Source organism: Antedon mediterranea, chromosome 5 (assembly GCF_964355755.1).
Source record: "Antedon mediterranea chromosome 5, ecAntMedi1.1, whole genome shotgun sequence".
Classification (NCBI taxonomy): Eukaryota; Metazoa; Echinodermata; class Crinoidea; order Comatulida; family Antedonidae; genus Antedon; species Antedon mediterranea.
Window position 1 is genome coordinate 14,423,162 of NC_092674.1, and position 26,764 is coordinate 14,449,925.

General features: G+C 30.2%; 1 protein-coding gene and 1 long non-coding RNA gene across 4 annotated transcripts in view; one reads left to right on the forward strand and one right to left on the reverse strand.

Annotated features, from left to right (window-relative positions):
* The window catches only part of LOC140049206 (uncharacterized), a 176,862-nt gene extending 169,688 nt beyond the window's left edge, over positions 1 to 7,174 (reverse strand). For 2 of the 3 annotated variants that reach the window (XM_072094036.1, XM_072094038.1), the window contains exon 1: positions 7,037 to 7,173. The gene's annotated coding sequence lies outside the window, so the exon portion shown is untranslated. Of the gene's footprint in view, positions 1 to 7,036 lie in introns of all 3 variants that reach the window. The other variant, XM_072094037.1, reaches the window with a different exon arrangement.
* Positions 7,175 to 18,953: 11,779 nt separating this feature from the next.
* Positions 18,954 to 21,393, forward strand: LOC140049484 (uncharacterized). Its single transcript, XR_011845273.1, has 4 exons — positions 18,954 to 19,093; positions 19,624 to 19,781; positions 20,147 to 20,231; positions 20,787 to 21,393. It is a non-coding gene; the product is annotated as an uncharacterized lncRNA (long non-coding RNA).
* The last annotated feature ends 5,371 nt before the right edge of the window (positions 21,394 to 26,764 follow it).

Here is a 26,764-nt window from a genome sequence, read left to right on the forward strand (position 1 = left end):
AGTACAATACAATTCATAATTGTGGACATACATTTCTCCACCAATAATTTTTCAATAAAGGTGAACGTGCCAGTGACATCTAATTTTATTATTGTTCTTCTTTGATTGCAAATGAATGCATCATCTATTCATTTTTATATTTATGTATGGTATAAAAATATCAATCAATAGTTTATGTTGAAATTGATTGCTTTTGCATTAATTAATAACATTAACATAATAAATACAAGAAAAAAGAATTATTCACTTTGAAAAGAGGGATATTAAATGAAATTATTTTATTAAATTTAGAAATATATTATTATTTTAAAAAATTTTAAAAATTACCACCAGAATGTGTTACATTATTTATAACAAGGCCAACATCCATTAAGTCGCGTGCTACAATGCATAGTGATACTGGACCGACAGACAGACCGACAGACAGACCGACAGACCGACCGACCGACATAGTGAACTATACTGACCGAAATTACTGAACATGTTTAAAAATGTTGAAATGTTTAAAAACATTTATATTTTTTTAATTTACACGTGCGTAGCCTGTCACTTTTGACGTGCTCGTATAACGTAATTTCGAGTTGAAAAGTAAGTCAAGAAAACAGAAATCGGGCAAAAAGAGTGCGTAATAACATTTAACGCGCAGTGCGTGCGCAAAAATATGCGCACTCATGGCAATTTTGTAAACGCTTAAAATTGCCTGAAACGTACTCTTATTTCATCGAAAATAAATTTTGAAAATTTTAAGCGCGCGTACGCATGCGTTACATGCGCTACGCACGTAATTGTATTGCCATATGATGATTTATGCCCTGAAAATTATGAGTACCAAATTTTATTTAATTGTGATTCATGGTTGTGAAGATATGATTAAAAACGTGATTTCGTTAAATCGTGCGTAGACCGCGTAATTTTTTATTGCGCACCGTGAAAACATAACCACATTGATTCCTGGCCATAAGGAATATACTGTGAAAAATTGACCTAGCTAGATTAAACTGATATCAAGATAAGGTCAGAAAGCGATAAAACGCATAGTGATACCGGACCGACAGACCGACAAACCGACAGACCGACCGACCGACCGATATAGTGAACTATAGAGTCGCTTCCACGCGACTAAAAATCTATTATTTCTAACTATTTTACATTCCTACCTAAAGTTGATGCGTAAATATTTTTAAATATTTATGTGATAAATTTTCAATTTACATAAGTATTTAGACCTACATATATCTAGATTTATAGAGCAAACCTATAAAAAATGTACAAGAAGTTTATTACTGCCACTAATAAAAGCAAGAATACTTGAACTGAAATAGGAAGAATATTATGTTCATGAGGTGAAAGTTTTGACAGTTTTATAACGAGGCGGAGCCGAGTGTAGAAAAGAAGTCAATCTTCTAAGGATTATTCTCTCCGTTCAGCTAATATAAAATATTCATTGTTAGGTTCAATGTTAGTTTTACAATGTACGATTACATAATAAAAATAAGAGGCATTTAAAAACTATATAATTTCATTTTTTTTTAAATATATTTTAATGAATGCATGTTAGAAGAAAGGAATTGATTCTAAATAGGCTGCTGCATCCATTGCAATTTTCCTATCTGGCTACTTTATACCGAAAGCAGAGTGACGGATATAGATTCTAGACAAAATAGAAAATCCATCTTTTTTTCTACCAACGTTAACATGTTTCGGTTGTTGCACACAGAAGAGCAAACACTTTGATATCATTATTCGTATTATGATCAAAAAGGACAGTTTTTATTGATAATAAAACGGAAGTATACATTTTTTTTTCAACACTGTGATTAATTGGGGATCGATCCATTTAGTATAGTAGTAGACCTACGACAGTCCTTCATCTTCTGTATTCTACTGTAGAATTAAAATTAACATGTTTTGGCTTTTCAATGACAGACTTAGCTAAGCCTAAATCTGAAGGTTCTGTCACACACGACGGCTATAATATTAATATAGAGATAAATGAATCATGAAGAAAATGTTAAGCGGTTGATCACCGTTGTTTTCGCGATAAGAAAAATCACATACTTAAGTTAGGATACGGTACCATATCTTTAGCCACGGCCTTTATCTATAAAAGTATATAATATTTTGTTCAACCCTGGGATTAATAATGGATCGATTCATTTAGTGGTCTTATGGCAGAATGAAACTAGAAAACTCAAATCTTGAAATCGGGGTTTTCTAGTTATGAGTGTTGACGCCTATTCATTGTCGATTCCATGAATTATTCTATAAACTTAAATCATTTCGGCCCTTAACCTTCTGTATTCCAGCATAGGGAGACCTAAAAACGTTAGTCGATCAGGGTACGATCAAATAAAACCTCTGAAAAACGCTTTTAAACGGATTAATGTTCTTTATTTATTAAGCCAACATAGTGTGGCGGCAAAACATAACTGTTGTACTCTAAAAATAAATAAAATAAATTTGTTAGGAAATCTAAAACATATCATTTGTAAACATTCTCTTTGCGAGTCCAACCATTCTATATGCCTTAGAAACAGACGCATTTATATGATCTTCAAAAGATGAATTATTGTCAAAAACCACGCCACGATCTTTTTCCAATGTACATACCTCTATCTTAATAGGTGGAATGAGTAAAATATTTTGTTTTTTTTTTATTTTGACGCCCTAAATAAAAATGTTTACATTTTGAAGCATTGAAAGGCAATTGCCACATGCTTGACCATTGGAACATATTTTGTAATGACTTTTTGCAGATTAATAATTTAACTATCGTAGTCATACACTTTCATATCGTCTCTAAACATTTTATGCTGACAAATTCACATCTTATGTTTAAAATACATTGTTTGTTTAATATTCAAAATAAATTAATACTGGGGATATTATCGATCTCACACAAAACAACTATTTTATTTTCTTAATACATTAAAGACCCATTCCTTACAATATTTGACGTTTTGTAAAAATAATGATTTGATTTGATTTTATTTGATTCAGGTTTCAACATAAAATTACAAGACAAAGATAAAAAATACAAATAGAAACATGTAAAGTATTGCACAGTACACAAGAAACCTAGGATAGCCCATAACGTATTGCACAGTACACAAGAAACCTAGGATAGCCCATAAAGTATTGCACAGTACACAAGAAACCTATGATAGCCCATAAAGTCGAAAAAAAAACAACAACAATTTCCAACGGGGTCCTATTATCATAAACTTAAGCGACAAAAACAAAAAACGGCAAATTACAAAATCGAGTACACAATTAAAAAAATGGCACAGAGAAATATACTTATAAAAATATGATACACTAAAAATGTGATGACTATAAATAGATACTAAATACATGTAATTATATATTTGTTATAATACCTATATATTGCTTTAAAAACATTATTCCTTGTCTTAGATGTAGGTTTTATGGTAATTTATGATAAAAAGAGAGAAACAATGTCCTCTCGTGGACGGAATTTAGGCCTAGCCTAGCTAGCTGTATTCTTATAAGCCTAATACTATGTAAGTCTCCGACTGTTACAAATCTGATTTACGAAAATATTCTATTTCACTTTTCGAAATATTAACATTTACTTTAATTCTAAAACAGGAAGTAAGCACCGTATAATTGTATGACTAATCATTTTGTAAAAATAATTCACAGTACAAGCAAGGTTTTAATAGTCCAAATATGTCAATTCAAAATGCACTGCTTATCTGTAACAAAACTTTGAAGCATTTGATATCTGTTAGTTAGGGTCACTTGTTTTGGAAAATGCATACTGATGCTAATAATAAAACGGTATTTTTATTATTGTAATAAACCCTAACTCATATCAGTAATAATAATGCAATGAATTTAAAAAAAGGTATACTTTTTTTCAACCCTCTGAATAATAATGGATCATTCCATTTAGTATTCTTATAGCAGAAACTAGTTTCTATAGTCCTGAGTGTTAACACTCGTTTCATTTGGCAACTTTCAGTCAAATAAATAGATAGTACTTATCTGTTTTCATTTAAAGCTAGACAATTTTAATTTTCTGTCTATGTGTCTGTTGTACCCAACTAGGATTGTGTTATACTTATAATTATTACACTTTGCCAACTTACCAACTATTACTACTGGACTTGAAAATTGAACAAACTTTCCCGATCCATTCTCGATTCAACCGATTCGTAGCTGTTTACAGTACCTACACTCCTTTGTCTATGTTCATATTATTATTTATAATAACAATATGTATACTTAAAGCAGGGAAGAGTTAAATTACAATTGTAATGTAACTCTTCCCTGCTTAAAGTTAGCACAATAATGGCACAAAAACCTTTCCACGGTCTAATGACTCTGTTTATATAGATGCACAAGTCATTGTGTAGAATTTCAATTCATAGTTTCAGTCATTCAATTCTATATAACCCCATAAGTAGTCATGTATCAGATTATATAACCTGTACCCAATATAGTATACTCTTAGTGTGATAAATTTGATAAAACCTAACGTACTCAATAGGTAAATGAATTGTATATGTATAATATGAAATTAAAACTCAGAGGATATAGGAAAATAGGTAACAAAATATTACGATTGTGCAAATCTGTGTTGATTTCATGTATTAAGACAGTAGGATATATTATGGTTACGTTTATATTTAGCACAATTATAAATGAAATAACTCAACTGTTGGAAAGAAAAGAGAACGCATGTATATTATATAATATATGTCATTAATTGACACTATTTCAAGAAACAAGAATAATAATACTATAGAACAACATTTTAACGTTCAGTCACAGTCACACATTTTACACTGGGCGCCATCTCATTTGCAGCCAAGATTATTACGTCTATTATGCAACGTTTAAAAATAAATAACGTTAACGATGTTTGTCAAGATCGCATCGGGCTGCACGAAAACTGATGTGGCCCTGAATAGAAAGTTAAATTCACGACGCGTGTTGTTATACGGAAGTAGACGTTTCCTTAATATCTTATCCTATGTCGATCAGATTTATAACGTATTTGGAGAATTGTCTGATAGGTTTCCCCTTTTCGAACGGGTTATATTATACTTTTAGCACACAAAGTATACTATACATAAACATGTACCTATTATTCCTTATATTTAGTATTTTAAACACAAACCATATAAGTTAAGCTTTCCCAATTTACTCAGAGTATACATATTTAACAATACATAATATTATTTATTTCTACTGATACTGTACAAGCAATGCTAAATACTACTAAAGCTTAATTATAAACTACATTTTGACCTCTTGGGGGCTACCACTCTCATATGAGTGTGTTTTCACAGGAGCCAATAAATTAAATGATATTTAAGTTTTAAGGTTTTAGGTTTTAAGTGTATCGGTCGGTAAGGATGACATCCGTAAGGTAAATTGTGGAATTTGGAGGCAAAGTAATCCCCAGAATTATTCCAGCCAAATGAGCGAATAACATGAGCAACATATGAGTAGCACCTGTGTTGAAGTTAGGTGTTGGATGATGAAGGGGATGGCTGGGTGAGAAGATTGAAAAGTTTGTACAACTATTGGACGGCTAATTTAACAATGCAGTGTGCTAGTATGCAACAACTAAAAACACTCTGAATTCCCACGGGTTGCCAATTAAAAATTAGCCTATCCTACATTTTTGTGTTCCACTCAATTCTAAACTATTCTTTAATTTCCAAACCAAGACCTGATCGTATAGGAGGCATCGTCGCGATTTATGCCAATGGATGAATCTTCGAATATGAAACGTACTGAAAATATTCCACACCAACTAGAAGTCATTTTGGTATTATATTTTTACCATATTTAATTATTTAAAGTGATTCTAGCTAGTCTAGGCCTAGCTTCTAGGTGAAAAGGACGCTCTATTTAGGTTTTCACTTCATAGGCCTAAGAAGTTAAATAATGTGTTCAAAATTTTTTAAATGCCTAAACTCTAAAGAAGCAACCAACTGTTCAATAATTGTCATTGTATATTCGAAGTCAATACTGATATTTTAAGTTGTACAACAGTTGATAGATGACATTTATACTATATATATATTGTCTTTCTGTTTTTGCAAAATCCGTAATACAAATTGGGGGAAAACCGGTATTTTCGCAGAAATGACTTCTTCTAGGTGAATCATAGAAGAAAAACTAAAGAATCAATCCTCGCGCAATGCATGTTGGGATTTATAGCGGGCCGCTAACACTATTGAATAGACTTATTTTTCACATTTTTAACCGTTCAAAGACGAAAAAGTTTTCGCGATAAGACCATAATATAGTATTTATTTTTACATTAAATGTAGTTTATGACCTTAAATTAAATTTTAAAAACGTAGGGAATGGGAAAATGTATTATATTATGAATAAACTTCAAACATTTATGTAAATGTTTAGTTTCAGTTGTAACCAGCTTCCTTCAAAAGGTTATATTTTATTTTCAGATTTTTGTCACAAATCCGAAAATATTCTATTTCACTTCGAAATAGTAACATTTGTTTCTAAACAGGAAGTAAGCGCCGTATATATTGTATGGTTAATCATTTTGTATAAATAATTCACAGTACAGTAAAAGCAAGGTTTTAATAGTCCAAATATGTCAATTCAAAATACACTTCTTATCTTTAACCAAACTTTGAAGCATTTTATATCTGTTGGTTAGGGTCACTTTTTGTGGAAAATGGAAACTGATGCTAATGGTGGAACGTTATTATTACTGTAATAAACCCTAACTTATATCAGTAGGCCTAATAATAATGCAATGACATATTTATAAAACGGTATACATTTTTTTTTCAACCCTTTAACTAATAATGGATCGATCCATTTAGCGATCTTATAGTAGATAACTAGTTTCTATAGTCCTGAGTGTTAACACTCGTTTCATTTGGCAACTTTCAGTCAAATAAATAGATAGTACTTATCTGTTTTAATTTAGAGCTAGACCATTTTAATTGTCTGTCTATGTGCCTGTTGTACCCAACTAGGGTGGTGTTATACTTATAATTATTATATATTGCAAACTTACCAACTATTGCTACTGTACTTGAAAAATCTCTTAGAACTGAACAAACTTTCCCGATCAACTCTCTATTCAACAAATCCACTGCACTCTCTACCAATTTGTAGCTGTTTAAGTACCAGCACTCCTTTGTCTGTTTTCATATTAGTATTTATAACAATATGTATACTTAAATTTAGCACAATAATGGCTCAAAAACCTTTCCACGGTATAATGAACCTTTTTATATAGATGCGCAAGTCATTGTGCAGAATTTCAATTCATAATTATTTACAGTCATTCAATTATATATAACCCCAGTAGTAGTGTATCAGATTAAAATTTTAACTTGTACCCAATATAGTAGTATAACTCCTAGTGTTATAACCTTAAGAAGCCTAACGCACTCAAATATGCAAATGAATTTTATATGGTTAATAAATACAGATATTGCCTGCTTAGAGCGAGCGCTGAGGGAAATATATTCCTTAGAGGAAAATATCATTTCAAATCAAATGTCAAATCTTATATTTTGCCGATATTAAAGGCGAAATATATTATGTAGCCAACAACAAGTAGAATATATACTTGGTCGGGTAGCTAGGCCTCCTTTATGTAATAAGCCTGCCTGTAGTTAGGCACTTTACCTTGCGAAGAATAATATATACAGATAATTACTAATCAATTATTACTTGGCAATAAAATATTCACTTAGGCTTAGGTCGTTTAAATAATAACAGAAGAATTTCCTCCAATAAGCCTATAATAATAATATTATTATTATTATCAGGTAGATCCAATACATAATAATTCGTCTTCTTCGATCCGAATCAGCGGATGTTCAGCGGGCCGCGCGTACCAGGTTACTACAGTGAGTTTTAACCAATCACAACGGTCTTTTATCAAATCTATGTACGGCGAATAACAAATGAGGGCGCTATGTATTCATAGCCTAAATAGTTCAGTAGATGACTTTTGTTTATTTATCGTTTTGGTTTTTATTTTTATTTATTTATAAACGGGAATGTTACCACACGAAAATTACAGAGTCAATATCATCGTACTCGATAATTTAGTGGATTTTCTATGTTTAATGACAGGGACACGACAATGACGCGAAAATTACTCAGTCAATATCATCGAACTCAAAGAAATATACGATGTACGATCCTCCCAGCAGTAGTCATGTTATGCAGTTTCAAACAATTTACATGTAATGTATAATTATGTTTAAGGCCTGTATGCTTATGTGAAATTAAAAATCAGAGGTATAGAAAAAATAGGTAAAATAATTAATGCTAACATTTGTTTAATTTAAGACAGCAGGATAAATTAAGCTCTTCCAAAAACCGTTTAAATGTTGACATTTTTGGTTATAGTATCGCATTTTTTTAGTACTGCCCTGTTTGTTTTAAATACGTTGAAGTGTAATTGTAAAACTGTGGTTTTTTAATGTAACTATAAAGATGGAAAATAAGACAACGTTAAGCTACCGTAACCCGTCATTGGAGGATTTGCTTCTATTTTTAGAGTCTATAGTTCACTGTGTCGGTCGGTCTGTCGGTAAACACTAAATGTCGGAAAACACTAACTCTAATTCATATACTTTCGTTATTTTGACAGTGGATATTAATACTCGAAGGCAAATATAAATGTTTGTAAACAATTTTCAAAATGTTTTAAACATTTTTCAGCAATTTCGGTAGGTTGGTCGGTCGGTAAATACCGACTCAAATTCATATTTTTTGGTTTTGTTACAGTGGATATTAATACTTGGAGGCAGAAATGTGCCTAAACGTTTTTTAAAAAGTTTCAACATTTTCAGCAATTTCGGTTGGTTGGTCAATCGGTAGGTAAACACTAAATGTCGATTAACACTCAAATTGATTGGTTGGTCGGTCGGTTGGTCGGTCGGTAAAAACTAACTCAAATTTGAACACGCGACTGCAGCCATGTATAATATGGCCTTGTTCGTTTGTTTGACAGTGGATATTTATACTTGGAGGCAAATATAAATGTTTCAAATATGTTTCAACCTTTTTTTTAACATTTTCAGCAATTTCGTTCGGTTGGTCAGTCGGTCGGTCTGTAAACACTAACTCAAATTCATATTTCTTAGTTATTTTGACCGTGGATATTAACTTATACTTCGAGCCAAATATAAATGTCTTTTAAATATTTTTAAACATTTTCAGCAATTTCGGTTGGTCGATCGGTAAACACTAACTCATATTCATATAGTCAGATATTGACCAATCATAGAACTTACCTATAAAACCAAATAAAAACCAACAATTAACATACAGTTGATGTTTTCTCATCCTGATAATCAACACATAATGTAAAAGAGCACATACATCTCATCAGTTGACATAAGGTCAACGGTCAATATTTCAATATACACGTATTATGTAGTCTGTAACATATAAATTCAAAGTTGTCCAAACTATTATATTGATGGTTTTTACAAGTAATCAAATTATTTGATAAGTAAAGTTATTTTATTTCATTATAATTTTGAACAATGTAATTATAATACTGTAATTAACTAAATCAGACTGGTAAAATCTTACGCTGACCTTAAATAAAATAAATGGCCGGTTAAAAGCAAAACTTATAAAACTTTTAACATTCATTTTGCAAAAACTTGTCAGAATAATACGCAATATTCATTTTGAGGCAATTTATCTGATTTGATCTGCTTCTTTATGTTAGCGATATATAATTTTGGTTTTTATTTGTCTGGTACTCAGACCCTTGCCACTGCCAATTAATGATTAATGATGTCCCTTTCATTTTATCCTTTACTCTCTATCTATAATATTATGTTATGTTTTATTATGAATATGCTTTAATTGCAATGAAAATATTTAGGGGTGTTTGTTTACGTTCGTTAGCATAGACGCACAAAGAAGGGTCAGATGATTTTTTTGTGAATTGAAATGGTTAAGTTAAACTACTTTTGCATTGTCGAAATAAAAAGTGGTATAATGTGGGCTGGGCCACTTGTATCTGTCTATGCCCTATCCTGTGGATGAACTGATATTCTCTTATTCTGATGAATAGTAGTTTATTGCCCAAAAAAGAATACTGTAGCCCTAATGATTGCAACTGTGTTGTGACAAATCATTGAAGGTCAGCGTAACATTTTAACATTTTACCAGTCATTTATTTTACAGAATTATAATACATTTAAAATAATGCGCACTAGGAAAAATTATCAGAAATACCAAACTTTACATATCAATTAATGTGCTTACATTTATGCCCATCGATCTCATAGTTTGAATAATTTATTTAGTATGTCACTTGTTAAATATTGACCTTTGACCTATGTCAATTAGTGTAATGATGTATATGCTCTTTTGATTGCATATGATTGATTAAATAAAAATGAATGAATGATAAAACATCACATTCTGTTAAAATGTTAGTTTTATTTGGTTTTATAGGACATTTTGTGATTGGGCAATATTGACATTTGACCTTTATTTGCACTGGATTTTATTTTATAAGGTGACTGAATAGATACTTATGACCATACAAATGTATTAAATAACCAAATTAAACTTGGTTATAATACATAATACCTTGTTATAATTGGTCAATTTTGAACTTTAACCACTTATATCTCGAAAAAGCTTCGTATGCTGATCGATTACTTTTCAAATTCGTAATCTACAGAAGATTCTGGTCTAGAAAAGTTTGTCCCCTTTCGGGTGGTGATTCTCCCTCCTGCCACTGGACTAGTAGATTATATTTACACATTTGACTGACCAACCGACCGATAAACCGACCGAAATTGCTGAACATGTTTAAAAATGTTGACAATGTTTAAAAACATTTATATTTTTTTTATTTTACACGTGCGTAGCCTGTCACTTTTGACGTGCTCGTATAACGTAATTTCGATTTTAAAAGTGAATCAAATATGATGATATTATTAAAGAAAGTTTGTTAAACAGAAATCGGGCACAAAGAGTGCCTTATCTACGTTAACTTTTACCCATAATCTTTCACAATCATCATCTATACATTTTAAAACATTATCAGATGTAACCACTAGTTTTTCTGATAGGAATGACCCAATACCACCCTTTCGTTCCGTTACGTTCTTTTCCAACCCAGTTATAACCTTTAATAGAGTCTGCGTTGCTCTCTTTTAAGTGTGTTTTAGCAATACCAAGCAATACCAAGTAAGTGAGTGAGTGGCCGAGCGGTTAAGACAGTGGAACCGTAATCACGTAGCCATAACATCGGCAGGGGTTCGAGGCTCACTCACTCCATGGTTCTGGTGGTAGAACGAGTCTTCTCGGATAAAGACTATAAACCGTAGGTCCAGTGTGCACAACTTGCTTGTGTGCACTTTAAAGAACCTAGTACATCTTTCGAGATGAGTAGGGGGTTACCCCGGTGTATTAGTACATCACAGCCACTGATCACCAACTGGGCCCTCTGGGAGATCAGTCTTTGACTGAAGAGGTTACCCAGTATAAAGATAAAACAAACAAACAAATCAATACTCTTATTATATAAACGTTTGAATTTCATAAATCCTATGTTTGCTTAAGCAGTTAATACAATTAAAACATATATTTAGGTTATTTGTACCTACTGGTATATTTTTCCTTTCCTCCTCTTCAGTGCTTTGTTCGTCGCTTTGAAGTTCGAGGATGTATATCGTTGTTTTGAACTAGCTACCTGAAATGTCACATTGGTATCTTGTGCTGGTTTCCTCTTTGATGATCTAGCTGAATGGCTGTTCTTAACTCGCAGGTGACGATGCGATTTTGTGAACGTAGGTCTGATTTTCATGGTCAAATCAGGGATGATACTGCATTGATGTTGTGAAGTAGAACATGAGTTCCATCTTTGGAAAGATGTAATCCTCAACTATTCAGGTTCGTTTGATAATATTTCCATCAAGTAGCCTAAATGATTCATTCTTATCAATAATTGAACAATTCTCATTTTTGAAAGAAAAATGAATATTGACATAATTTAATTTCTTACAAGTGTGTGATGTCGTACCAATTTTTATTTACAATACAAATAATAATACATTTGTTGTACAATAAAGCTTAAGACCCATTACACTATAAGAATTCAGAGTTTTTGTGAAGCTCTTCAGCTTTGATTTGGTGTTCACGCATAAGTAAACTTTATGAATATGAAATTATCCTAATATTAAATTTTATTATAAACAAATCATGTAAAACTAACAATGTCATTTCAGTAAATAACAATAATTAATTAGGGGGCTTCACCGTTATGGATACTGCAGATTCCGCTTTCAAACATAATTTCAAGGAAGCTCTCCACACCATATGGAGTGAACCTTCCTTGAACAAATAAATCTATTAGGCCATATGATTGTTTGTTGCCTACGTTCCTTGTGTTTTATCGTGCTAATTACTTCATTTACATACAACCTGTCCTATTGTTACTGTATATAAGTACTCTAGGCATTGTTTTCTGTTCTGATGATGAGTTTTTTTTTTCAAAACATGTCAAGATATTTTAAGGCAGTTTGCCTATTTACCAAATGCCTCACAGTCGTTATTTTAACTTAAAAGTTTGGTGGAATCATTCATGATTTATCTAACATATTTTCCTAGAAAACACGAGTCAAGCCACATCACGCTAATATTGGATGTGATTGACTGATTGGAGGCATCGGTATGGCCAGTATAAATCTTATCTTATTTTGGTGATAAATGGGGTGAAAGGACCATTCTTTTTTAGGTTTTCAGAAGCCTGTTGATCGTCACACACACTAGAAAGCAGCTGATTCTGATTAAAAATTATTTTAAAACATGTGGTTTTATAATGCAAATTGTTATACCAAGTACAAATTCTAATCATAATAATATAATCATAATATTGATGCTTATACATATCATTGGCACAATTTAATGTGTCAAGAAATCAAATAAACAATGCAAATAACTTAGGATAATTCAGTCCCTCTAATTGAATTCAACAACAAATAATTTCATGAGATCTGCATAAATATAACACATTTGTTTTATAACAATTTGATTGGACGATTGTGGGTCATATGACATTCACTAAATGTACTATAGTATGGCACTGAAATTCAGTTTTATGAATTTATTTTTGTTAGAGAGAGATTGAGCAACCACACGCTTGAGAAGAGGCCAATGTGTTGATTGATGTAGTGGCCTGTTGTCTATTTGTTCAACTCCATGTCCAAAATTGGAATACTGCCTTTTTGAATGACATCATTATATGTGTCAGGTACGTGACCTGTCATATGTCAGGTACGTGACCTATGTTAAAGTATTTGTATTACTTTATTCTATTAAAACATAGTTTTATCTTGCACTTTTAAAAACATAATTTCAATAGGTTTTCTTTATTGTCCTTTATTAAATATGTCTATATATATAATATATATATATAAATCCAAAGGCAAATTACTGAAAAAAATGACAATGCTGTGGGTATCAGTGACTGGATCTCAATGGAGATACAAAAAAAAAGCGAAAAGCTAAATCAAAACGATAAAGTAAACATCCAGAAAAGTTAGCAGAGCTTTCGGGCAACACTAGCCATTCATCAGTGCAATATTTATATTGTTCATACAAATTGTTTATTTGTTGAACTAAGTTACCATATAACTGCAGTTCATATGGTCTACTGTAGGTTTTCAATAGACACTTTAGACTGTTTCTAGTAATTCAACAATATCCTTTTTCTCAACTGCAATCAAGGCTTGTATTACTTCCTCTCGTTGGTTCACATCTCTTCCTTGCTTACATCGCCATTGTACCAGTGATTCCATCGTTGCTTCTACAGTCAGTGCTGAAAACCTTCTCTCATTTTGTGATAGCTCAACATCAGTAATACCAAGATGCCTACAGAAATTCTTCCAATCGGTCATCTTCTCAGAAATTATCAGGAAGTCCAAGTCTGTTAAGCATTCTGTAAAAACACATTTAATTGACTTAATAAAAAAAAACACATTTTGGTTGCTTTTCTTCAAACATTGAGGTGCTGAAATTAAGCAGCATTTTATTTACTAGATGGTACGCTCGCTTCGCTCGCGTACCATCTAGGTCGTACCCACAGATGGTTCTCGAATACATAATAATTTCAGCGTTAAAAAACTGACGATTTCAAATGTACGTACAATAATACATGTCGTTTACACAGGAACGAATACATAGACACTGATTTATGTACTCAACAAAAATTAGCACCCTGGGAATTACTTCCGAAAGAGAAACTTGTCAAAAAATGAGACCAATTGTTTAAGTCAAATTTAAACAAACTTAATTTGTGTTTTGAAATAATAATGTAACATTAGGGTTGAGGGATGGGGAAGAGGATGGGTGCAAAGAGGAACAATTTTTAAATATATTCTTTATCCATTTAGTAACAAAATATTAATTGTTTTCATGTTTTAAAAATAATATACCACTAAACACAGTAAAACATTGCGATGTAATACTTTGTTGAAACTATCAGTATCACTGTCCTAGTAGATTGAAATAGCAGTACATGTAACGATACATCACTACGACGTGTATGTTTATATAATGTAAAACAATTTGTGAAAACCACCTCTATTCGGGGAAAATCATAAAGTCGATTTAATCGTCAATAAATATTAAATTATCTAACTCAACTGAATTAGTAGGCCTAATGGTTTTCAATTGTTTCTTAGAGCCAAGTCATACTTAAGTTGGTTCCTACCCTACCCACCAAAGTTGTTGTGCGTTTATGATGCACCGTAGGCATATCAAGCTCTACAATACGGGGCGCCGTTTGGGACATTGCTAATTTTGTCGAAATATTACAATTTTGTCTACACATAATTAATTTTGTCAATACAAAATTCATTTTGTCAACACAAAATTCAACAAAAAAAAATTCAAAATTCATTTTGTGTTGACAAAATGTATTCTGTGTGGACGAAATTCATTTTGTCTCGACAAAATTAATACTGTGTAAACAAAATTAATTCTGTGTAAACAAAAGTCATTCTGTGTAGACAAAATTAATTCTGTGTTGACAAAATTAATTTTGTGTAGACAAAATTCATTCTGTAACGACAAAAATCATTTTGTGGCGACAAAATTCATTCTGTAACGAAAATTCTGTGTAGACAAAATTCATTTTGTGGCGACAAAATGTATTCTGTGTAGACAAAATTTATTCTGTGTAGACAAAACTTATTCTGTGTAGACAAAATTCATTCTGTGTAGAAAAAATTCATTTTGTCGCGACAAAATGAATTTTGTTAGCCTAGCCTACTCAAGCGTGGGACAAAACGTTTTTTAAAACATTTTGTCCCACGCTTGAGTAGGCTCGGTTTTAACATTTAAATTAGAAGGCGGAGTTTAAACGTGAAAAGGGCAAGACAGGGTGAAGCTATAAATGATGACAGCGCGCGAATCTTTGACATTTGTTATTGGTTCAGTTATTATGGCTGAGCATGCCTCCGTCTCTATTGCTATCATATTAACCTATTTTATAATATCAGGGACCCCTGAAAATATCAGATATGATCAGTATTCATACTTTGACAATTTAATATCTACGTCGTCAGTAATAATTATTATTATAATGTATTCTATATTAAAAAAATCGGAAAATGGTTTTTATAGAGCCCTGCTTATTATACTTAAGTAAAATTGTAGTAATGGGGCTATTCAAAATTTTGTCGTTTAAAATATTATTTATTATTCTTATAAAATGTATATACTTTATTTTAAAATTAAAGATGTATTGTCTCCCAAAATCATGAAAAATAAAGATTTTTAAAATCGGACTTTGAATAGGCCATTATGCAGTTTTAATGAAGTTGTTCACTTCCATAAGAAAAAAGAACGGGGAAAAATTATTTCACCTATAAAAAGACAAAATAAACAGTTAAATTACCCAAAAACTCATTGGCTTCCAGACAATTTGACCATTTTTTGCTTTAAATTACATTTTTTCAGGGGACAATATATCTTTAAGATAATAATAGTCATTGCAGAAATAATGATGCTGAAAGCTGTCCGTTATTTGAAAAAAAAACATTTAAAGAACTGACTACAAAAGATTGCTCACGTTAGTTTTATATAACAGTCATCCACCCTACGAAACCTAATAACCTTTAACCTACAGTACACAGCAAAATTTGAAATTCTAAGCAAGAAAAAAAAATCTTGTTTTAAGAAAAAATTCTTAAAATAAGTATTTTTTTTCTTGTCAAGATTTAAAATTACTTAAAACAAGAAATAATTTTCTAGAAAAGACACATTTTCTTAAATTAAGTTTTGCAATATTCTTGAAAATGCTTATTACAAGAAATATTTTACTTAAAATAAGAAGTCAATATCATTCTCTTCTTATTAAGAATAGTTTTGCTTAAAACAAGATTTGAAAATACTTAATTTGAAAAGTATTTTACTTAAAATAAGAAATCTATATTATATTTATCCCTATCAAGAATAATTTTTCTTAAATCAAGATTGATGAATTATAAAAATTACTTAAAACAATCAATATTTTTCTAGGTAAGACAAAGTTTCTTAAATTAGGTTTCGCAATAGTCTTGAAAATACTTGTTTTGAGAAATATTTTACTTAAAATAAGAAGTCAATTTCACACTACCCTTATCAAGATTATTTTTACTTGAATCAAGATTCGCAATATTCTTGAAAATGCTTATTACAAGAAATATTTTACTTAAAATAAGAAGTCAATATCATTCTCTTCTTATTAAGAATAGTTTTGCTTAAAACAAGATTTGAAAATACTTAATTTGAAAAGTATTTTACTTAAAATAAGAAATCAATATTATATTTATCCCTATCAAGAATAATTTTTCTTAAATCAAGATTGATGAATTCTAAAAATTACTTAAAACAATAAATATTTTTCTAGGTAAGACAAAGTTTCTTAAATTAGGTTTCGCAATATTCTTAAAAATACTTATTTTGAGAAATGTTTTACTTAAAATAAGAAGTCAATATCATACTATCTTATCAAGACTATTTTTGCTTAAATTGAGATTCGCAATATTTTAAAAAATACTTATTTTGAGAAATGTTTTACTTAAAATAAGAAGTCAATATCATACTATCTTATCAAGACTATTTTTACTTGAATCAAGATTTGCAATATTCTTAAAAATACTTATTTCGAGAAATGTTTTACTTAAAATAAGAAGTCAATATCATACTATCTTATCAAGACTATTTTTGCTTAAATTGAGATTCGCAATATTTTAAAAAATACTTATTTTGAAAAATGTTTTACTTAAAATAAGAAGTCAATATCATACTATCCTATCAAGACTATTTTTGCTTGAATTCAGATTCGCAATATTCTGATTTTGAGAAATGTTTTACTTAAAATAAGAAGTCAATATCATACTATCTTATCAAGACTATTTTTACTTGAATCAAGATTCGCAATATTCTTTAAAATACTTATTTTGAGAAATGTTTTACTTAAAATAAGAAGTCAATATCATACTATCTTATCAAGACTATTTTTGCTTAAATTGAGATTCGCAATATTTTAAAAAATACTTATTTTGAGAAATGTTTTACTTAAGATAAGAAGTCAATATCATACTATATCCTATCAAGACTATTTTTGCTTGAATTGAAGTCAATTCTATTTTAATATTCTGAAAAATACTTATTTTGAGAAATGTTTTACTTAAAATAGATTGTCATCCTTATATTCACACAACGGTAGAGCAGTTAGCACTTCAGTTTCAACTGATGAAAGAATCTGGGTAATCAAACTGTTTGTGCTTTGAATAATCGATTGCACTGCAACCTAAAGAAAATAATATTGATTTAATATTTTTTATATTCAAGTTTTAATATGTTTAAAAACTAAGTTGTGCTTTAGTTGGGGAGCTATGCAGCCTAACAAAAAAAATGTTATTTGTAACAATGAAATTGGTCACAAAAAAATGCAACATAAACTTAGAGTGTATAATGCCTAGGCCTAGGCCTAGTACCCAAGTCCTATAGTTACTATAGTTAATAGTCCTGTATAATAACAGTACCAGCAAGGCCTAGGAAATAGACGTATTTCTCTAATAAAAAATAGTTTAAAATGCATAATTGTTGTAATTTTAAAGCAAAATGGCTTACCTGTGGAATCTTGTTTCTCTCCTTTAATTTTAGTAGAAAGAAATCAGCATTTTTTATACTATTATCTGCTTGTTCATCCTCTAGTTAGTAGGCCTTCTTGCTGAGCATCAACAAGATAATTAATATTAAACAATCATTAACAGTATAACAATACTAGAATTATCACTACTACTATCGTCAGTTGATAAATCATCCCCGTTATAATAGTTTTTTTCTTCATTAACTTCGTCAGTCTCCTAGTCTAGGCCTAGTTCTACTTCATCCTCAATTGGCATCCTCGTTTTCTCCAGGCATACTTATATACTGATGTTTCCATCGTCAACTGCAGGAGGTTGCCGATTGTTATACTCGTCCTTAAAATGGCGTCTTATGACATGCTTGTAAAACGAATTGTAAATTCCAAAGCTTGCCGGGCAGCGAACCACCAATTCCACATGTTACTCGAAAATTCGGAGTATTTCCATGAATTGAATTATAATGCCTTAGCAAATAGGGTAGCAAATACTGTACCTACTTCAGTTTACTGGCACCAACTTATCGCTTTTTTTCGGACTGCAACAAACATGTGTCATTATTATTGTCTGTCGTATTACTGTTGGTCCAGACGTTTTATAGATTTGCTTTAACCACCATGGAGGTTTATACCTCCATGCTTTAACGTTAAGCAGTATAATGACCTTATACATTCTGGGTAAAAGGCCAGCGATAATAGTTGAAAAACAACACTGTGTGTGGTCGATGACCTAGCTCCCGGCGGGATCATGGCCAACGGTTTTTTAAAGTAATCATTCAAAATCTAGAGTTTGTAAGTACTGTAAAAGACACCTTTCATCGCAATTTATATATTAAATGCTTCAATAGGCCTAGTAAGATTAGTCTAATATAATGTCGAAGGAAGACGCTTTGTTGAAGATCCGAGAAATAGATGAAGAAGTGGCCAACATTTTAACAGGTTCGTAGGCCTAATAATTATATTTTAATCTACCAGCAGTCTAGGCCTAGCCTAGGCTCCTTCCTATTTAGTAATACTGTAGGCCTGGAACTAGTAGGTCTAGGCTAGCCTACTATGCCTGTACTGACGGACAGGTGTATAGGTTTAGCTTAGCATTTTAGTTCAGACATTGACAGAGGGGACAAATATTGTCGGACCTATTTCAGCTAGGTATAAGGAAGGCATAATAGATAATACAATTATAATGTAACAGTAATATTTTGCAATGTAGCCATGAAATATCTACGAAGGATTATATTATATACACATATTCCAATGAGAAATATAATGACATTTAAAAACACTTCTTTATATTTAATTAATTGTACACACTAAGTAATCCCCGAAGTGATCACATCGATATTGAAACTTAATGTTTTTAACTCTAAATTTTTAAAAAAACATACTAAAAAAACAAACAAAAAACATACGTACTGCATAACTAAAATTGTTATATTAAATTTCTTTTTTTATCTTAAATTATTTGTTAGGTAATTGAAGAAGTTCGAAGGATACTAATTATTACTAGGCAAAGAGGAATGAAATACAAAAGAAAGCTTTTTAAAAAAGTGCTTAGCAAATTTTTCCAAAGAAGAGAATAATATAGTTTATTTTGGTATTTTAAAGAGAAACACCAGTCCTCCATCTGGTAAGTACAGTGTATGTTTTTGTACTTTTATCTATTCATAAATATTTTTATAATGGACCAATGGTAGTGAGGAAAATACGTGTACATATTGTGTACGTATTTTTAACAGCTTGGTTCGACTCAAGCTAGTGTCATTTGACAACTAAAATTAAATAAATGACTTATGAATATTAATTTTTGACATATTAATGCTCTCCTGGCCAGCCCACCCTTTCCCCTTCCTTTTACATTGACCACCTACAAAACTGTAGGCTACATTATTAAAAATTTGAGCTACAGTATATCAAGTTTATGTCCATACATTATTCCACTCATTTAAATAAATTTATATAATATAATGTTTTCAATTTGTTATTTTTGGTTAGGTTCAAAGATAACCCATATGTTGTCAAATCTGTCAAACATATTTGTTGGGAAAAACTCATCAAAAAAAGTCTGCCGACCTTGAAGGTATTTAGTGTTTAAAAAAATTTAAAATACAAGTAACATTATGTACATTAAAAAAAAATATCTTAAAGTGTTTTTTTAAAATCAAATTTATCTTAGCTTAAAATTCGAGGTATATACTATGTTTACAATAATTTATTAAAATCAAACAATTAAACAAAATTTACAATTAATTGTATGATTGTTATTATAAACATTGATACAGAATAAAAACATCAATCAGGATTGAGCACCGTTTTGCCTAAATAGTAATATTAAAAATAAATTTAGACCTTAATAATTTAACTAAAAATAATAGATACAGCCAGGCCTGTCTTTGGGATCGGTATAAACAGGGCAAAGTTTGTGATTAAAAAGTTCAAATGCATATTCCACCCACCCTTATGTCTTATAATGTAAAATTATTCTTACCACCGTTCTAATATTGCGTCATGTTTTTGTGTTTACCGCCCCAGATATAGGACTCTAAAACCACACCGTACCCAATTAGTTGATGATGTTACACATATTTTAAATACAGTAATAACTAAAACTATATTAATCTCTTTTCATTTTTAGGAACATGAATAAAGATCCAGAATCCTGGTCTTCACGCCGATCAGGTAATATGCCGGTATTGCTTTTGGACACAGAAATGGCCTACATTAAAGTTTAGCAAACAATTCTAACTACAAAGAAAGCAAAATTAGATGAGGCTCTAGTTACTCTCCTCTCCACTTTTTACCTTCTGGATTTCGATTATCCAAAATGAAAAGAAGTAGGCCTCACTATCCTTTAACAGTTAGTGATTTGTGATGAAAACACACCTGTACACTTGACAAAGGCTGTTGAATCATCATTAGTATACATTAATAAATTTAAAGACACCTAATAGTTTAAAGCCCAGGTGCGGGAGAAGAATTTTACGAAATTTGTATTTTACCATTTTAATGTTTTTAAGTTTTCTTTTGATGGCATTTTATTATTAATAAAAACAAGTTTGTTTTAAAGAAGTTGTATATATTATTGTACCTAATGTCATGTAAATTGTAGTTCTTAATGAAAATAACAGTATTGTTAATATTATGTTTTATAACATTCTTGAATTTATTTGTTTAAGTAAAATATTACTTAAAATGAGTATTCATTTATCGTTCTTAAAATAAATTTTTAGTGATTTATATTTTATAGAATTCTTGTTTCAAGCAATTTTTTTCCCAATATAAGTAAGAATTTACGAATTTTAATTTGATAGAATTCTTGTTTCAAGCAATACTTTTCTTAAAATAAGTAAACATTTACTGGTTTTTATTTGATAGACTTCTTGTTTACTTATTTAAAAAAAAAGTTTTGCTTGAAACAAGAATTCTACAAATAAAAATCGGAATATTCTTACTTATTTTAAGAAATATATTGCTTGAAACAAGAAAACTAAAAATATAAATCGGAATATTCTTACTTATTTTAAGAAAAATATTGCTTAAAACAAGAATTCTAAAAAATACAAACCGGAATATTCTTACTTATTTTAAGAAAAATATTGCTTGAAACAAGAATTCTACAAATAAAAATCGGAATATTCTTACTTATTTTAAGAAATATATTGCTTGAAACAAGAATTCAAAAAATACAAATCGGAATATTCTTACTTATTTTAAGAAAAATATTGCTTGAAACAAGAATTCAAAAAATACAAATCGGAATATTCTTACTTATTTTAAGAAAAATATTGCTTGAAACAAGAATTCAAAAAATACAAATCGGAATGTTCTTACTTATTTTAAGAAATATATTGCTTGAAACAAGAATATTAAAATTAAAAATCGGAATATTCTTACTTATTTTAAGAAAAATATTGCTTAAAACAAGAATTCTAAAAAATACAAATCGGAATATTCTTACTTATTTTAAGAAATATATTGCTTGAAACAAGAATATTAAAATTAAAAATCGGAATATTCTTACTTATTTTAAGAAAAATATTGCTTAAAACAAGAATTCTAAAAAATACAAATCGGAATATTCTTACTTATTTTAAGAAAAATATTGCTTGAAACAAGAATTCTACAAATAAAAATCGGAATATTCTTACTTATTTTAAGAAATATTTTGCTTGAAACAAGAATTCAAAAAATACAAATCGGAATATTCTTACTTATTTTAAGAAAAAAATTGCTTGAAACAAGAATTCAAAAAATACAAATCGGAATATTCTTACTTATTTTAAGAAAAATATTGCTTGAAACAAGAATTCAAAAAATACAAATCGGAATATTCTTACTTATTTTAAGAAAAATATTGCTTGAAACAAGAATTCAAAAAATAAAAATCGGAATATTCTTACTTATTTTAAGAAATATCTTGCTTGAAACAAGAATTAAAAAAAATACAAATCGGAATATTCTTACTTATTTTAAGAAATATATTGCTTGAAACAAGAATTCTATAAAATACAAATCGGAATATTCTTACTTATTTTAAGAAATATCTTGCTTGAAACAAGAATTCAAAAAAATACAAATCGGAATATTCTTACTTATTTTAAGAAATATATTGCTTGAAACAAGAATTCTATAAAATACAAATCGGAATATTCTTACTTATTTTAAGAAATATATTGCTTGAAACAAGAAAACTAAAAATATAAATCGGAATATTCTTACTTATTTTAAGAAAAATATTGCTTGAAACAAGAATTCTATTTTAAAAAATCGATAAATTGTTACTTATTTTAAGGCAGATACTGCTTAAAACAAGAATGAAAAAAGCAATTAAATTCTTGGTAAGAATATTGTTCTTAAAGTATTATTTCTTGGTAAGAATAATTTTCTTGATAAGAATTTGTGTGATTCTTGTTAAGAATTTTACGATTCTTGGTAAGCCAAAAAGTATTGAAATACGGACAAGTCAAAATTTACTTGTTTCAAGAAATATTTTGCTTGAAACAAGTTTTTTTTTTCTTAAAACAAGAATCAGAATTTTGCTGTGTAGTAAGTAGGCCAGGTAGCCTACGTTGGCTAGGTTACAGGACTGATTGCCCATAAAACATTCGATGTATAAATATCAACACCCCAGACAGTGTAATAATGACCTTTCCAGACCGAAAACCATTCTGCCCGAAATTACGATACTCTCTCGATACAACTCCATATTTTATTAGTGGAAATGCATTTTTATTTAACATCAATCTTATCAAGCCAGCCAAAGACTGAATACGTAGGCCTACATTAAAAGTACAAAGAACAATGTAAACCTATAAACAATTATTTGCAATTAGCAATGTATAATAAATAAAATCAACCATGGAGAAGGTGGAAAGATTATATACACTGCCATGGGAATGGATAATTGAGAGGCGCCATATGTCAGTTGTGTGAACACCCATATAACTATTTGGTCAAAGTTGAATTATATCTTTCGAGGGTGTAAATATATAATAATATGCAACCGAGAGTAAAATTAAATTTAACTTTTTAACGACAATTTGCAATATCATAATCTATGGCGTACCAAACTGTCATTTATTTAGGCAACTAAAATATCTTAGTTTTTAATAGATGTAGTTAGTTTACATAGATCTTAGGTTCCAATAGAGATATATCCCTGTTTATAACCAAGATATCTTTTCAATAAAGATATCTCTATTATTCCAATTAGAGACAATTAATATATGTCTTAAGAGATATTTCATAGTTTTGTTCCCTTGAGTTAGGCTTATTAGCAATTTAGTATTCCTATCAAATAAACTTGGTAGGCCTATAGACGACGCAATTCCCATGAGAATAAATAGGCCTATACTAACTATTATATTAAAATAAATGTATTAACTAAAATCATTTCATTACTACTCAACTTATCAGATGTTATCGTAAATAGTGTTGTCATTTTCTTAATCAATATTATCGGTATCGATATAAATCTTCAACCCTCTTTAATATTTATTACCAAAATTGGTAGGCATATAGGGCTACGTGTTATACGTCAGTATAAACTGTACTTATACTCGACGCAAAGTATTCAAGTTCCATATTAGACTGAAATGAATTTTGTCTACACAGAATGAATTTTGTCTACACAGAATGAATTTTGTCTACACAGAATAATTTTTGTCTACACAGAATACATTTTGTCGCCACAAAATGAATTTTGTCCACACAGAATTAATTTTGTCTACAAAGTATTAATTTTGTCCACACAGAATTAATTTTGTCGAGACAAAATGAAGTTTGTCAAGACAAAATTAATTTTGTCCACACAGAATAAATTTTGTCAACACAAAATGAATTTTGTGTTGAACAAAATGAATTTTGTATTGACAAAATTAATTATGTGTAGACAAAATTGTAATATTTCGACAAAATTAGCAATTTCCCATACGGCGCCCCGTACTACTATGTCTTTACAACGCTACTCATGCCAGTGAGAGGGAAGGGTGATGATATGGGTGGTTTAACTGCAATAATAAAGATTTACATACTATACGGCGACTGAAACCATTATCCGTCTAAAAAAATTTATATCCAACCTCTGCAGCACAGATTGAAAAAAAAATGGATCGAATTTCTGTTATGAGTATAGAGTACTTTCCTTTACGACGCCTGAGGGAATAGACACTTGTGGAACGACACAGAGATTGGAATGTTCCATTCATTGCAAATCAATACATTTGTATAAACGTATATTAAATCTATCAAAATAGTATTTTTTTAAGAAAATCGGCCTGTCTTCAACATTATGATACTGTACTGGAGCTGTTCAACGGGTTTTCAGCTATTAAAAACAATTATCGTAGGAGGAGATAGGAAAATGCGAAGCCTCCTCGCATTTTTGTGGCGGGTATTTTTCAAGATGGACATCCATTAGACAGTGTATACCACGATCGGAAAACACCCCTATTTGGGGCAAATCGTTGAACCTAAATTCGTTTTAATCGTCAATAACTAATTATCTAACATAATTTAATTAGTAAACAGGGTTACATCAGGTGGTTAAAATCAGTACCGAAAGTACGAACCAACTTTATATACCATCGAGTAAAAATTCTAAAAGTAAGGTGCGATTTACCGAATTTTGCCCTTACGTAAATTTATATATAGACTAGATGGCACGCTCGCTTCGCTCGCGTACCATCTAGGTCGTGCCCACAGATGGTTCTCGAATACACAGTATTTCCAGCGAGAAAAAAATGGAGATTTCAAATGTACGTAGCAGGACTATAATACATTGTCGTTTACAGAAACGAATAAATATACACAATGATTTATGTAGTCAACCAAAATTAGCACCCTGGGAATTACTTCCGAGAGAGAAACAAAATGAGTCAATTTTTTTTTATTTTGACTCATTTAAACAAACCCAATTTGTGTTTTGTATGTAACATTAAGGGTTGAGGGATGGGGGAAGAAGATAGGTACAAAGAGGAAACATTTTAAAATATATTCTTATCCACTCAGTAACGAAATATTGTTTTTAATGTTTTATAGGCCTATAAATAATATACCACTAAATACAGTAAAACATTTACGATTTAATACGGTACTTTGTTAAAACTCTCACTGTCATAGTCGATTGAAATAGTAAAGTACATGTAACGATACACCACTACGACGTTTATATATTTTTAAATTATTAATTAATACAAACGTTGAGAAGCAACTGTCAGTAATAACGTTTATTTATTTGTATATTATATGTTTATAATCTAACAGTAGGGCCTACCCACACTCACAGTAATAAAGTTTATTTGTATATATTTTTATATTACATCTAACAGTACCAACACTCACAGTAAGAAATTTGCGATTCAAATTGCGATCAAAAGTGGTTAATACCTTAACAGTACTGTACAGCATTGCAATACTATTTATGTTTATTCTCCAAGGGGCCCATAAATCTAAATCTATACCTCTATGGTTAAACCAAATAATTTGGAATGTTCCATTCATCACAAATCAATACATTTGTAAAAACGTATATTAAATGTATCAAAATAGTATTTTTTAAAGAAAATCGGCCTGTCTTCAACATTATGATGCTGTACTCGAACTGTTCAACCGGTTTTCAGCTATTAAAAACAATTATCGTAGGAGGAGATAGGAAAATGCGAAGCCTGCTCGCATTTTTGTGGCGGGTATTTTTCAAGATGGACATCCATTAGACAGTGTATACCACGATCGGAAAACACCCCTATTTGGGGCAAATCGTTGATTTGGGGTAAATCATCTAAATTCGTTTTAATCGTCAATAACTAATTATCTAACTTAATTTAATTAGTAAACGGGGTTACATCAGGTGGTTAAAATTAGTACCGAAAGTACGAACCAACTTTATATACCATCGAGTAAAAATTCTAGAAGTAAGGCGCGATTTACCGAATTTTGCCCTTACGTAAATTTATATATAGATAATGGCAGTAAGAATTATTATTATTATCCTATCAGGATGAGGTAAAAATCATGAATAATGCATGAGCCTAATTACTAATTATTTCTATGACAAAGAATATATTGCTGCCCTATTTCCGAAATATAAGTGAACATAAACTAAATATAAAATTT